This window comes from Propithecus coquereli, unplaced genomic scaffold (genome assembly GCF_000956105.1).
Source record: "Propithecus coquereli isolate 6110/MARCELLA unplaced genomic scaffold, Pcoq_1.0 Scaffold461, whole genome shotgun sequence".
In the NCBI taxonomy this organism is placed as follows: Eukaryota; Metazoa; Chordata; class Mammalia; order Primates; family Indriidae; genus Propithecus; species Propithecus coquereli.
The window spans coordinates 743,838-759,593 of record NW_012150408.1 but is presented as its reverse complement, the minus strand read 5'-3'; the positions used below and the strand labels follow the sequence as shown (position 1 = coordinate 759,593).

General features: G+C 35.3%; 1 protein-coding gene across 1 annotated transcript in view; it reads left to right on the top strand.

Moving 5' to 3' along the window:
• The window catches only part of PPARG (peroxisome proliferator-activated receptor gamma), a 130,166-nt gene that overhangs the window by 2,546 nt on the left and 111,864 nt on the right, over positions 1 to 15,756 (top strand). The window lies entirely within an intron of this gene.

Here is a 15,756-nt window from a genome sequence, read left to right as displayed (position 1 = left end):
TAATATCTTGCAAGCATAGACAGCCCTAGCGTATCATACTTTGGTTAGTTTCATAGTTGGTACATCAAAAATTTTAATTTATGATTATTTGAAATCTTCCTGGGGTTTCTTATTTACTATTTGTATTTTCTCACAATAGAGCGATAGATTGTGGGGAGTTATACAGTATATGTTTTAAAGCCGTTATTTAATAAAAGGGTCATATTTTAATTTTTATTTACCTAAAACACTTAAGTAGGTTCTTGGAAGGAAATCTACTCAAATACAATAGGCTGTATTTTAGGGAAAACTTCTGTAGATGTTAAGGTGACCTGTATCACTGATAATAGTATATATGTTAATTATTATTTAGAAAAAGGTTATATATTCTTAATATTTCTCTTCAACAATAAATGCACATCGGTATTTTAATACTGAGTATATAATTCACAATATGAGTATATTTTTAACTGTTTCAATTATTATAGCTGGAGCAAGTCACTAATCCTTTCTAACTCAGTTTTCTCATCTGTGAAATGGGGAAAGTATTGCAGTTATTATTCCTTGCTTTTTTTTTTTTTTTTTGGTATGACTTTAAGGCTTTTTTAGCAAATCTGTGTATCCTAAATGGTATGACCTTGGTCCTGAATTTAATTGAGCTGGTCATCTAAAGAGAACTTTTGTGGATATCTATGTCATTGTAACTCTTTTTACAAATGTTCACAGTTCACCCTACTACTAATTTTGAGATTGTTGTTAAGAATGAAGATAATGCTTCTCACATAATGATCAGTTTATAAAATATTTCTGGGAATATTTAATTATTCAATTTAAAATGATATTTTTTATTTCTGGATGACTTTGGACAAACATCAGTCTAATATTTTATTCCAACTTTGTGAGTCCGATGTAGACCCTCTTCTGTTAATATTGTACATCTGAGGCGTCTAGAAGGCACAGATTGTGCTTTTATTTGATAAAGCTCTGTTCTTTACATATTTTTATGGCATACCTGTGAGTACTTAATGTATGTTACCCAGGAGCAAGTTTGTTTTATGAGGCCTATGATCCATCAGATCAGAAGACAGTTTAGTGTTGAAACCTAAAAGACTAAATAATGACTTCTGCGTGTCTTTAAAACTGGGTCTCTTTCAACAAGGAAGAACCAAAAAATAGTGTTTCAGTGGCTTGAAAGTTTCATATGCCACTTAATAACCCACCCATTTACTAGTAGGGAGCAATTGGAAAAGCATATAATTAACCGTGCACAATCCAAATAATAAATTTTAAATTCTTGATATGAATTGTTAAACAATACATCTTATTGTGAAGTATCTCCTATACAGAAAAGTAAGGGACTTGAACTGAATATGTCAAACAGGAGGCCTATCCCACCTGGGAGATCTGAAAGAGATAGTAGCATGGGGTGAGAAGAGGCATCTGTGCCTCCCGTGGGAGGGCTGGAATTGTCAGGGAGGACCCCTCTAACCCTCTCGAGGCCTGGTCTGCATGGAGGACTGGCAAACCGCTCTGCTTGCTGTAATGTGGAGCAGCAAAGCCCAAGTAGAGACCAAAGGATGGGGAAGAGGAAGGCAAAGAAAGGTTCAAGCTAGTGCTTGTAGGTGGGGTGAGTGTCCCTGTGTTCCCATCAATTTCCCCTGGGGTGGGGGGATCTGGGAGCCGCGTTAACTTCCACTCTCTTAGTTTAACATCTTGGCTTTCTCAGAGTCATTGCTGTACCTTCAGCTTTTCCAGTGGCCAGGCCATTCTCAACTTGAAAATCTTTTTGAGGACAGAGTACAATGGATTTCTTTTCCCTATTGATATCTCTCAGATAGGAAAGAGATGACATCATCAATCCATGCAACTTGAATCCATTGAAATAGAGATTTTAAACCTTAGGATCAGGATTTAAACTAGATCATATTAACAGTTCAGTTTGATTCAGTATCTGTTCAAGAAACATTTTTATTCCATTTTATCGATTTTAGAAAATAAATTCATGGCTAATTTTAACTGCTTCACTAAAAATAAAACCACTTTATTTTGTGGACTCATCTGGGAGAATTATGTGTGGGTAAAATGTATGGAGACAAATTATCTGACCTTCTGGGAAGAGTTCAGATTAGCATAAACATGGGGTGAGAAGTCCTTCACAGTTTGCCACAGATAAGGAGAAGGCAGATATGAGGTAGGTAGAGAAATAGGGAAATACCCTGAGTAGGAGTATAACAGATCTGTGTGTGTTCAACTCCCACAATTGAAGGTTGCATGATTACTGTGTATAGTCTTAAAATACAAGATTGGTTTCTAAGAATTTACCCTGCGCCTCGATGACATCAGAGGATTTTAGAATAGTTTTAAATTCTAAAGTTGCCACTTAGCACTTTTACTCCCTGGCTCTATACTTTGCTTTAAGAGATAATCTAGGAAAGGGAATGGAAAAAGGTAACTCCTTCATCCTGTATGTTTAAGGAATAAATTTTCCTTTATAGCCAGGGCAGTGGGGACACATAACTGTCAGACTGCCTGAGGGCAGTGATGAAGTTCTGGAAAGAATTTCTTAACCTTGACCCCACCCCTCTGGCTGTCATTCACCTCTAAAAATGCCTTTGTCATTTAATGGTTTGGAGTCTACTTTTAAAATGCCAATGTTCCTGGCAGGGTTAATTCATTAAACCACTGTCAGCAGAAATGTGAAAGGTTAGTTCCTTCTTTCCTTGCTACCTGAAAACAAGGCCTTCGAGGAATAGAAAACATATTTGGAGTTTGAAAGAGGGGACCAGGAAAGGGAAGAATAAAATTAAGGTAATGCATGTCCCAATTTCCCCATAAGCCAGCCCCCGGGAAGCAAAATATGAAAATAATCATTTGGAATAGCAGTGATAGGAAAAGGTATATTCACCAACCATGCCTTTGTTTTTTCTCTTAAAAATCAAGACAAGTTTGCAAATCTTTCTCCAACCATTTTTGACCTCAAAGAAAACAAACGGTTATTCTGAAATATCAATTTACCTAGGAAATGTTATCAAAGTTAAGACTTATGAGCTAGCAGTTGCTTAATGTAATAAAATATCTGACTATTACCTCTTTACTATGTCTTTTATTTTCTCTGTGACATTAGACAAATTATCGGGTCTCTTCATGAATTAGCTCTTCCAGCCTTTTGAAGTAGCTTCCAAATAGATTGAAATGAGAAGGACTTTTCAATCACTTCTGAAAATAACGTGCCAAGGAAATATAAATAATGCTTGATTTTCTGGCAGAGCCATAGATCATAAAATTTCATACGTGCTTAATATTTCTATTATTTTTGAAATAGTTATGGCAAGCCACTACATCTCTGTGAGAAACAGAAACTTGGTAGCCACCTCAAAAGTAAATTCATTAGTTCTGTGAATCAGTTAATAGGTGGTATTTAGCAGTTAGGGATGAGCCACCCTCATGCCTGATGACTAAGCACATTGCTTACTTGTCATTCACTTTTTATGTAGTCTTGTTAAAGTCTATGAATCTAAAACAGAGAATCCCAGAGTCTTACCTTACTAAATGTTGTTCTTGTCTGTCTGTTGATAATTACCTGTGTAAACAAATTTTTGATTGCACACAGAAAAATATCTATATGAATTCTTCCTCTTGTTTTATATAGTGGATAAAGTTTGTAAAAGAGAACAAATGTGAGTAATATAAATATAAATGAAGTAGAAACTTAAAAAAATTATTTGCATATGTCAATATGATCCAGAAGAGTGAAGAGAATACCCAGGCATTTGGCAATGTAGAATTACTGTGTTTTCCTAAAGCATTTGGAACTGCTTAGAAACATCCTGATTTTATTTAAAGGCTATATAATATATTTTTAAACTTTGCTTTCAACAAGGTTCAAATTTGTTGGCTTTTAGAGCAGTTCAATGACTGCAAAATTATAGGTTATCAGTTTTTTGAAGGCTGGTACCAACTGGGTTTTACTCATCTCTCTATCTCCAGCATATAGCACAGTGCTTAGCAGACACTCAGTAAATGTTTTAAAAAGAATAAAGAAATAGTCTAAGGCAATAGTTCTCGAAGTGTGGTCCTGGGACCTGCAGCATCAGTACCATCTGGGAACTTGTTAGAAATGGTAATTCTTCAACCTCACCCCAGACCTAGTGAGTCAGAAATTCTGGGGGTATGGCCTAGCTATCTGTGTCCTGCATCTCACCTGATAGCTTGGAGCCTGTTTCTCAATGCACTTAGTTTGGATTATTTTTAGTAGGATTTATCCTTGCCTATAGTTAAGTTCTTTGCCGTATTTCTCCCTAGTCATAGAACCTCTTGGAACTATCCCTGTAAAATCACCCCCATTGGCTTATCATTTTATTACTTAGAAAAGTGCAGTGTTGTCAATGAGCTCGTGTCAGGAGAGTCTAGCTGGCTCACTTCTTTGACAGAGCCTCACTGGTTCTTTTTAGCTTAGAATTGTTGGAAGGAATCCTGAGTCTTCACTTCAAAGACTACAACTTCGAAGATTAGATTATAAAATCACTGAGGATGATCCAGTTCTATAGGACTGGTTCATGTTAAATAGATTTACAAGATATGGATTTGTAAACTTTAATTCCAGTTTAATAATAATAGAAAATATTCCCTTCCTAGTAAATTGGTTGACTAGGTTGATAATAGTTGATGATAGTTTTTAAAAAAAATTTTTAAATCCTATAATTCAGGGATCAAAGATATTTATACTCATAATATATATCTGGTGTTACTATAATTTAGTTCAGGCTGCTTAGAAAGCACTTGGGCAATATTTTGCACACTGATGCTATTACCCCAACTTCTAGGACCTTTTTCCAAAGGGCTGGAGGATATAGGAAAAGCCATATACACAAAGACTTCCATAAAAGCATTGTTAAAAGAACTTGTATTTGGAAGTAACTTAAATGTTCAACAATAGGGGAATGGTTAAGGAAATTATGGTATAATTGCTAGGTGGAATATTATACAATTATCAATGACAATTTAGAACACTACTAGCAACTCTGAAAAATATTAAGTTAAAGTAGAATAAAAAATGCATGTGCAGTATTGGATTACAACCTTATAAAAACACATGTACATGAAAAAGTTTGGAAGGGAATATTAAGAAAAGATAATAGTTATATTAAATTAAAAAGATATGGAGGGCTTTTTGTTTGTTTTTATATTTTTCTCTGTTTTCCAAAGTTTAGCCAGTAATATAAAATTACTTCTATAATTAAAAGTGTACAATTATAGTTTTTCTTCTTCTTTTTAGTATGTCTGTTACTCTCATCAGTAAAGATCAAGTCAAAGAGTAAATGAAACATTGAGAATCTTCCAGCTATTTTATTCCTTTAAAGCCATTGAAGATAAATGTTAGGTACTACATGAATTTTTTTCCATTGTACTCAAATTTTATTTCACATTTAATTTTATTTCATATATTAGACTTCCCTGTACTCTTTACTTCACTAGTTTCTATTTGGGGTGGGGAGAAAATCCCATCTTTGTTACGACCTCCTAATATTCTCAGCCATTCACAAAATTTGATTTTGTTAATTTCTTTGGGCCCGCAGTTTATTTGATCTTTAGCCTGCACTGGCAAATAAAGCTTTTTAAAAGTAGTTTCTAGAGTTAACTTTCTTTAAAAGCCCTCCTCTTTTAAATTTTTTTCTAAATTTTTTCTATTATGTTCTTTTTTTCTAAAATCAAATGACCTCATGATAGAGTTATTTGGTTTTCAAGCTCCTGACAGAATGTTGAACTTGTAATCATAAATAACAGCGATGCAGGAGCATGCAAAGGTAAACTTCTGCTACAAATGGTCGTTATGAGCCCTCGATATAATTTGTGATAATAACTTTAAAAATACCAAGAGCTCTAAACTAGCAAGTGAGTAGAGGTTTCCCAAGACCCGTGTGAACATTGTAAAGTTATATGTATTTATGTATATATACACATATGCGCGTGCACACACACGAGTAATAGACTTTGAATTAATTCTTTTCTTCGTTTTTTCCTGTTGCATTGTTCTAGAAATCCCAAAGGAGAAAATTAGTGGTTTTGCCTTTGACATAGGTTACACATTACATTTTTCTTGTCACTGTTTTTGGGATTTCTTTTGTGAAACTTGTATCATGTCCTAGAATACCCTTTATCCTAAAGTTTTAAAATCTTAGAAATTTTATATCAGTGATATTAAATGTTTTTCTCTTATGTCTGTGTCCCCACTTTTGAAGATTTAATCCTTAATATAGGCCAAGGTAAACTACAGCTAACAAAATTCAGTTTATAGATCTTAGAATTTGTTTGTGGGTAAGACAAACTTGATGTGATGGTACCTCAGAGAACAAATCTACTGAGGCCGAAGCTCTTTTTTAAATGAAGATTGATTTATTCAACAAATATCTATTGAGTTCCTACTTTGTGCCAAGAGCTATTTTAGATAAAGAGGATAAAGCAATGAACAGACAAATTCCATTCCTCCTGGAGTTTACAATTATTGTTATCTAGATTTAACAAGAACATTTTTCAGTGGGAGAGACGATGACTAAGAGGAGGTAACTTGGCCCGTGCCTTGTGACTAGACCACGTCGCTGGGCACCGTGGACTCAGGTGGAGCCTGTTGAGTGAGGTACGAGGTAGGGGAAACAAAATCTGTCTCCTTGAATATCTTTTCTACATCTCTTATATTATTTTGGGTTATACTATATGTATTAGGTATTATGTATAATGTATTTATTATGTCAATTTATTTCTATCTCAGTAATGAAGTTATTAACAAAGGAGGTAGGAACACATCCTTTGTTAATAAGGTATTATTATTCTTGAAAATCCAGATGACAAAATGATTATTCACTTTGCAGAAGGATTATTTGTTTTATAATGTTCTCACAGTGGATTTATTTAAGTGGTTAATTATCCAAGTGGATTTAGTTTATAAATAAATTTACAAAACATTCTTTATACCTAACAAAAATGTGAAAAAAGTTCCTTGAGAATATCCCATTAAGATAAAAAACTTTTTTCCTTTGGAAATAAAGTTGGGTACTTTCTCTTTAAAAGCCAATTAAGAACTTTTATGTATTTAGAATATAATATTTGAGTAAAAGGAGACCCAGATCCTATTTTAAATGACCATCCTTTGATCAAATTATTTATTATAGCTATTTTCAATTTCTGTATTCACAAATTGTCTAACTACCATTTCATTTCTGTTTTTAAATTGCCAGAAAATATCTTTTTAACCACTTAGAAATAAATTCTAAACAACATAGTTTTTTGCGAAAAAATGATTAAGGAAAATAAATTTTGAAGGAATTGATGTAAAGTTAAATAGAATTAATTGTTTCTTCTATACAGGGCTATGGAGCATTAGAGTCCAACTCAATGCAGATATAACCAAAACTTCAAATTTTGCAAATTTCATCGGAGTTTATTTATTCCGTTCCACAAACTCCACAAACATTTACTGAATGACCACTTGCTTTTTAGCACTATGTATTTTTACATGAAAAATAAAATCTGCCCTCCTGAAAATGTGGCCTTATAAAATGGTGAGACTAGAGATTTTATGTCTTGAGAGTACACCACGCTGGGTAGGTAAGCCAGCATCTGGCACTGGGCAGGCAAATTACCACAACTCAATAAAAGTTGAGAAAGTGACTAAGTGATTGAACATGGCATATTGGCATAATTGTCTTTAGGTTGTTTGCACAGTTCGTACTGTGTATTTGACTGTGCCTGCTAGAACAATCTTTGATCCTAACAAAGCATGATATAAACACACAATTAATTTGTTTTTATTGTGCCCATTAATTTTTAAATGTCAGGTTGATTTCCTTTATCATACATGTGTGTGAAATATTTACCCTGGCCACCAGCTTTTGAATTCAGAAGACACAAACTAATTTTAATCTTAGCCCAAATAAAGCATAATTAGGGGGCAGATCTACTCTGAAATGTAATCTAATGTTATTCCATATTCTGTGTTACACATTGTATTTGCTGATTATTTGCTGTCATGTCTTATAATTTTTATGGACAGGTTCTCTGTACCAAGCAAAATTGTTAGTTCCTAGAGGATAGGAATGCGTATTGTAGTTCTTCTCATTCTTTTTACCTCTCTGCACACCGCATACCTTCCTTAATTTACAGCCTATAGCATAGGGGGCTGGGTACATTATAAGTACTTTATTATTAATACTTTTCACCTTCATTTTATTTTGAGGATAAGTGTGTGCTTTTTCAATATCACTTATATGTGATTCTCCACATTCTTAGGGAATTTCCTAAATTACTCTTTAAAAAGTTAATTTCTATTTTGTGTAACATTTTTATGATACATAATGATATCAAATTAATGCCAGAAGAAATTTCCATTTTGTTATTCTAAAGCAGGTAAAATGGGATATGAAAGGGAAAAAATGTTAATTATAGACTTCAGCATTCTACGTTGAATCTTTTAGTTGTTCTGGTCAGAAGAACAGGTTTTTTAATGGCCTACGGGCCAGAGCACTGTTTCACATTCTTGTTTGGAGGCTTCCAATGGCAACTGCAACAAATTCTGCTTAGTACTAGAGCTAGAGAAAAGTTTATAATAATGCATAATACAAAATGTTATTCAGACTTATTACTCATGCATAAAATGAAACTGGTTACCTTCTTAAACTTTGTTAAGTGTGAGACACAACACTATCAAGTTTTCGCATATTCATTTGTTTATAATATATAATTTAATTTAATTGCTCAGCTATTTCATATATGAATCACGGGTATTATCATCATAATTATTTAACAGTTAATCTCCTTTTACAAGGTAGATAAGTGTTTATGAGCAACTTCAAATCAAAATACCAGACAAAGAAACTGATTTACATATAAAAGCAAAGCAAATGGATGGGTCTTTTTTTATATGGCCTTGTGATATCTTTGGACACCCACTCTTCTTGGTAGGTCTTCGTCTGTGGACGTAGAACAAAGGTAGGAGTCTGTTCACTAAAGATCAGTGTGGGAACTTCCATCCTCTCCACCCTTGGGCAACCTGCCATTTTCCTCCTGCTATCACACCTGTTCAGCTAGTAGGGCAAACAAATGTCCTACTAGACACAGGAGGCACTACTCTTACCAAGAGGAGATGATGGGAGGAAAGATAAAGAACTGAAACAGGTTTGAGGCTTTGTCTCATTGATCATCCAGACTTCAGTTTTCCTGATTTATTATTCCTTCATGCATTGCTGGACACAATGAATTGCATACCTGTTCGAGAAGGTTCCAGGCACAAAGGGGGTTACCAAAGCTTCTGTAGCTAGGTGTCTATAATCTGTGTGAGTCAAAAAGGGATAAAATTGAAATAGTTAACCAAAAATTCACAGCAGTATATATGATTTATGGCTGAGATAAGTAAGGCAAACAACAAATGCAGAAATTCAGAGAAGTATGAGATCAGTATGGAGTGGAGAGTATAGCTAGGAAAAACCTTGTAGAGTAGGAGGAAATTCAACTAGACTTGAGAAAGTTCAGGATGGACGGAATAGACTTATGAAAAATACTAAGAAATACATAGAAAAAGAAACAAGAATGGAATCAACGAATGTGATTCCGTTTGTATAAAATATCCCCAGTAAGTCTGTAGAGAGGAGGCAGATTAGTAGTCTCCAGAGGCTGAGGCAGAAGGAAAGGAGGGGATGCCTGCTTGATGGGCACAGGATTTCCTTTGGAGGTGATGAAAGTGTTTTGAAACTACATAGAGGTAGTGGTTGCACAGCTTTAAGAACGTACTAAATACCACTGGATTATACTCTTTAAAATGGTTACTTTTATGTTCTGTGAATTTTACCTCAAATGTTTAAAAAAATGTTCTTGGCTTGAGATAGCTAAAGAGGAAGGAGAAAAGGATTTCCATTATAAGGAAACAAAACCCGGAATAGTGAGTAAGCACAGAGTTGGGGGAAACTTTGCAGATACTAACCAGTTTGAAGGGGAAAGTATAATTGAAGTGAGTAGTAAGAAATAGGGTTTGAAGTGTAGATTTTAGGTCAGACGATGAAGGGTTTGGAATGCAGGAGAATTTGAGTGTGGGTTTATCCTATATGGAGTGGGCAGATTCCAGGTCTTATGAAGAGGAGTGAGATGATTTAATCAGAATGTTGATTTGATAATAGTGTGCAGGGAAAGTGGTCAGGAAGCTGTTTCAGGAGCGGGGCTGGCAGGGATGAGGAGGAAGGGCAGATGTGGACCACGCTCCGCAGCAGCAAGTGCTGCTCAAAGTGTGGCCCGTGGCTTGATGCCGCTCCACACGCTGTTAGTTATGGACCTGGCACAAGGTAAGTACAGATTTGAGGATAAACATTTAAAAGCTTTAATATTGTCATGACATTCAAGTGCATGCTTTTGCATTTTATAAAAGTATCCACAGTGGTTTGAAAAGAAAACTTCCTTCATGCCAGAGTTAGAGGACCACTGCCCTAAAAGGTGAACTGACGGGACTTGGTGACTGAATCCCGTAGGGCAGTCATCGTTTTATGGCTCCCTTACTGTGTGACACCCCTTGTGCTAGACACTGAGACTGTAGCACTAGGCAAGACCGAGTGGCTCTTTCCCTAGCAGAGCCCACTGTCGCAGAGACAGTCCTCCTTCTTTGTCAAAGGATTTCTAGAAGTTAAAGGGAGGCATAGTTTAGCTAAGTAAAAGGAAAGAATTCTAGTAACTACGCTGTCCAGCAGTGAGAAGGCTGCCTTGTGAGAAAGTGAGCACTTTGGCATTAGACATAGTAATACAGAACCTGAATCATCTGTCAGGAAGTCTCCTTTGGTAGGAGAAATCAACGCGGTGATGCAAAGGTCCTGCCCAACCCTAAGGTGCTATGATTCCCTATTCGCTAATACTAACTTAAGAGAACATATTTTCCTCAATATTAGCTGTATTGGAACACCAATATCTACTAAGTTTCTGGCCATTTTCTTCAGTGCTTGTGATTACATTTACCTAAATTTGCATGCAATTTCGATTTTAAACATGTCTGTGCAGTTCCACAATTTTTTTTAAAGCAAGTACTACTCTCTTATGCCTTCTCAGCCATTCATTTATTTCCAGTTTTAATATTTATAGTAAGTTCCTCTTTCGTGTGATATTTTTCACAAGTAATGTGAACTTCTGCAGAAGTGAGTTACATAAATCTCTGTCAGGCTGCTGATCATTTGTTTGAATCATTTGTTCTTGCTCCTGTGATGTCATGTTATCATTGAACAAGATCTGGCATGACTACCTGTTTGGAGATATCTTTGGGATGCCATTTTGATGTGGTGAAAGTTTAAATAACTTTCAACTTACTTGACTTAGTTATTACCAACGTCAAACAGTTACTGTCACTGTTTAGCAGCTAGCGTGGTCATAGTTTAATTGTATTTCAGAGGATCTGGAGGAGTTAGATTCCTATAGGAATGATAGCCTCACTGTATTGGGGGGGGGAATTCTAGAATGTTTTTAATACAAATAAGGGATATTATTTTCATAAGGGTTATTTTAGTGCTTAGCGTATCAAGTGAAGAAAAATGTTAGCTGCAGAAAAAATACTTGGTTTCACTTTAAGTCTGGTAGAATATTTTGTTAAAATAACTACTTTTCATTGTGTGTTATTAAACTAGCTTATACTTTGCATTAAAATATGTGTCAGAATTTTATATATGCCTAGGACAGTGCCTGGTATATAGTAAGTACTCAATAAATATTTATCGAATATTGTTCCATGAAGGTGGGGCAATGATAGACAAGACATTTCAAGTGGAGATGTGTATGGGCACAGGGACAGAAGGAGGGACAGTGTGAATGTGGAGAAAAGCAAAGGTAGTTGTAAGGTTTTTGGATGGTCGGCTCCAGAGAAAGAAAGATGAGCAGAGTGTAAAGTTTTTAGCAGCGAGGAGAAAGACAGACAGACAGAGTGGGTGGCCAAATAATGTGGCTTTATTGAACGCTCCCGGGCGAGGTTCACGGGACCGGAGAGAGAGGCCAGAGAAGTCGCCCTGCCTGGAAGTTTTGAGTGGGCTTATATATGTTTTAGAGTTGGGGGGTGGGGGTTTTTTGGCACGAAGTTTTGGTGCCAAGAGTGGGGAGTTCTTTGTTGCAGTTTTAGGGCGGGTCTTGTGGGCTTCTCTTTTTTTCTTTAGGGCAGGGAGGGGTGACCGCCACCAGCCTTACAGTAGTTTCCGTAAGGTAGCATTTATGTGTCATTATCAATGGGAAAATTTGGGGGCTGAGTAATTTTGGTGGCTTCTTAATTTCTAAATATTTAAAAAACCAATGACAACTCTTTCTCATGCTTATATCCAAAGTAAACAGCTGAGCTTGACCATGAAACAGTTACCATGAAACAGTTACCATGAAGAGGCTCAGGATTTCTGAGCCTCTTCTCTCTTTTCAATCTTCTTTCCTTCCTTCCTCCCTCTCTTTTTCCTCCTCTTTTCCTTTTCCTCTCAATTCTTGCCCTGGCTCTGTCTCTTATTCCCCCTTCCCCTGCCACTTCTTTTATTCCTTGTGTTTCCTATGCTCTGTCTCTTTTTTCCTTATTTCTCTGTCTCTCTTCCTCTCCCTCTGAGGCTCTCTTCCTTTCCTCTCTGTACCTATAATATGGAAGTGAAGTGTATTTTTATCTACTAATCAAATGACCAAATAAGGATGTTTTTATTCTGAATTTAATGTGAACAAAATGTTTATGTTGCTATTTCTGAGACAAAATAAAATTGGATATCACTTACAAATGTGTTTTGATTTTTTTTTTTTTAAGTATTGAATCTCTAATCCTCAAATGGCAGAAGGAGGTCAGTGGACTTTGATTCGTAAATTCTTGTAAAGCATAGTGGCTTGTTGAGGTAACTCCTGATTGTCTTTAACAACCTTTGTTTCTATCCTCTTTTTTCCAAATGGCAGATATAGCAGATGATCCTTTGTAATCTAATTTTTATTACATCTTCATACGTGCAGTTACACAAGAGCTGTAATATTTGTCTGTTTTGTTCATTCAGAGTCTCCATTGTTTGGAACGCTGATAGCAAATAGCAGATGTGCAACAAATAATCGTTGCTTTACTATTTCAACTCTCCAGTCTCATTTTATTCCTAATCCCAAATTGCTGTCATAACTTTGTGAAGTAATATTACTCATTAGGATAATTTAGTTTATAATAATCGATTTATAAGTGTAACCATATGATTTAATGTTTAGAGGATTCTTTCTTTCCATTCATTCTGCCTTTTAGTTTAAATCCTGAACCAAAATGTCACTTAACCGTCCTTCTAAAGGAGTATTCCGTATTTAATTCAAGCACCAAAAAAATCATCTAGCTACTGGTAGTAATAGTATTTACTGAGCACTTTTCTCTATCAGGCTCTATTTTGAGCATATCACATACATCATTTTATTCTTTCAACTGCCGTGTGCGTTATTAAGATCAGATGAAGAAACAGGAACAGAAAGGTAAAATAACCTAACAGGTGATAAAACTAGGATTTGAACCCAGGCAATCTGAACCCAGCCACCCTGTCCTGCACAAGAGCCTAATTTTCCAGTATTTAACTTTCTAGAGAATGAGATGTCTACATCCCTCCACCACTATTTCACATTTAACAATTAGATCTATACAAGTATAATCATATTTAGATGTAACCATGGATTAAATTTAAACTTTTAGTAGTTCTGGTTCACTGCAAATCAGTTTATGTGTTTTGTAAGTAGTAAGCAACTTGCAAGTAACTATTCTTGTTGCTTGTGACCAGGTAAATTATATCACCAAATCTTTAATTTATATTCAGTAATGCCATCATCACTTAAAATCAACCACTGTTAGGAAATTCTTTATTTTTTTCCCCTCTGTTAATTTCCTCTTAATTCACATAAAGTCATTTTATTTTGTCATTTCAGAATGTAGAGGTCAATTGAATATAGCAAATTTTGTTTGAGCGTTGTAAAAATCTGGGGAAGGATATAATCAACCCATCTTGAGTCTGGCCTCTCATGGCATCAATCATATACAGTGGGGGTAGGGGACAGACCGTGTATTTACTTAGAGGGGACAAAAACTAGCCATTTGGAAGTGTTCATATCCTTCCATCTCCTCCCAACCCACCAAAGAGAATTTTAATTTGACAGTACAATACCCACTTCCCCTACCTTTATAAAAAGTTGATCTTACAAAGTCAGTTCCTATATTTTTATGAAACAGTTTTAGAGAATGAGTAGAAAGGAACTGGTCATGAAAAACTGGAGAAAATTTAGGTTGCTATACATAAAAAAGTCCCAGGAAGGAGAGGAAGAGGGAGAGATTATGAATTTACTGGGCTGGAAATGGATGAAGTGTTCAGGTGGAAGGGCTTTTGGTGAAGGAGACACTCTGGATAATACGGTATATGAAAAAAATTGAAAGAAAGGGGGAGAAGGGGATATGAGGACTGCTTTGTGGTTATGGATTGACCTCCTTTCATGTATTTTGAAAGACCCTAGTAAAGAATGGAATTCCTTTAAATTTTGTGAGGAATGAGGAACGGTCCAATTGTATGTTGAATTGCGCTCCTTTGGAACTCTCAACGGAAGAGCTGTGGTTCGAGATAAAGATTTGGGAACTACAGATGTGTTTATGGGTGAGAGTGCCAAGGGCAAGGATATAAAGATGAGAAGAAGGCCGAAAAGGAACTTGAAGAACACGTGAAACAGAAAAGCTCAGAAAGAAGTGGTACCAGGAAAAGGGACTGAAATAAGATACGAATGAGGAGAAACTGGTCTCTGGGAACCTAAGGAGACAGTTTCAATAGTAGAATTTGGACAAAATATCAGATGCTGTAGAGGCAGAGATGTGGTGTGCTGGAGCGAGGTTGGCCCAGCTTGTGAAAGTTAGTTGTTAAATTTTCAGGATTTTAATGAGCCAACTGTTATGCACAGCCATTTATAAAAATTAAATTGCATATATTTAAAATTAAACAAGTTATATTAAAAACAAAGGTAATAAATATACAAACCACATCACTTCCTAATTATTTTGCATTGTTGAGAGCATTCATGTCAGTTGTATCTGTATGGTGGAAATACTGTGTAATGTTCATGTTCCGGTACCATCTCTTCCCAACTATGCTCAGTGACATTACTTAGGTAATTTGAAATCAGTCATGGTAGGAGTATTTACACCACAGAAATTAGAAAACATTACAAATCAGAGCATTTTTTCCTGTAAGGAGAGCCAGTTAAATGTTTACCAGCATGTCACTGGAAAAATAAGATGAAAATCAAGAAAACTGTAATGGATTTAGCAGGAAGGAAACAACTTGTGCTTGAGTTTCAGTAGAAAGGTGGGTGACAAAAACCACGGTAAAGTGGGTTGAAGAATGAAATTATGAAAAGCGAAGAAACAAGTGTTCAAATAAGTTTGAGAACCATTGAATTAAAAAGAAGCAGATCGTTATTGTTGATGGTATTTTTAAAAAAAATTGTAGGGCTTACAGAGTATATACATACAATGCTAATATACTTTCTAAAATGAACATATGCAAATTTATTTTATGATGGGAGCTTTTCTGTTGGAAAATCTTAAGGAACAAGTTACCTACAGAATACATTTTGGGAAATTCTGCTCTAGTATTTCACAATTAAGATGATATTGGTCATTAAGTTTGACATAAATATTCTTGTTCTCAAACTTTCTTACTTTTTAAAAGAAATTTTGTCAAGAATGGATGTTGAATTTTATTTATTGAGTGTTTTTTAAAAATATTTTTTGGGAATCATATGGTTTTT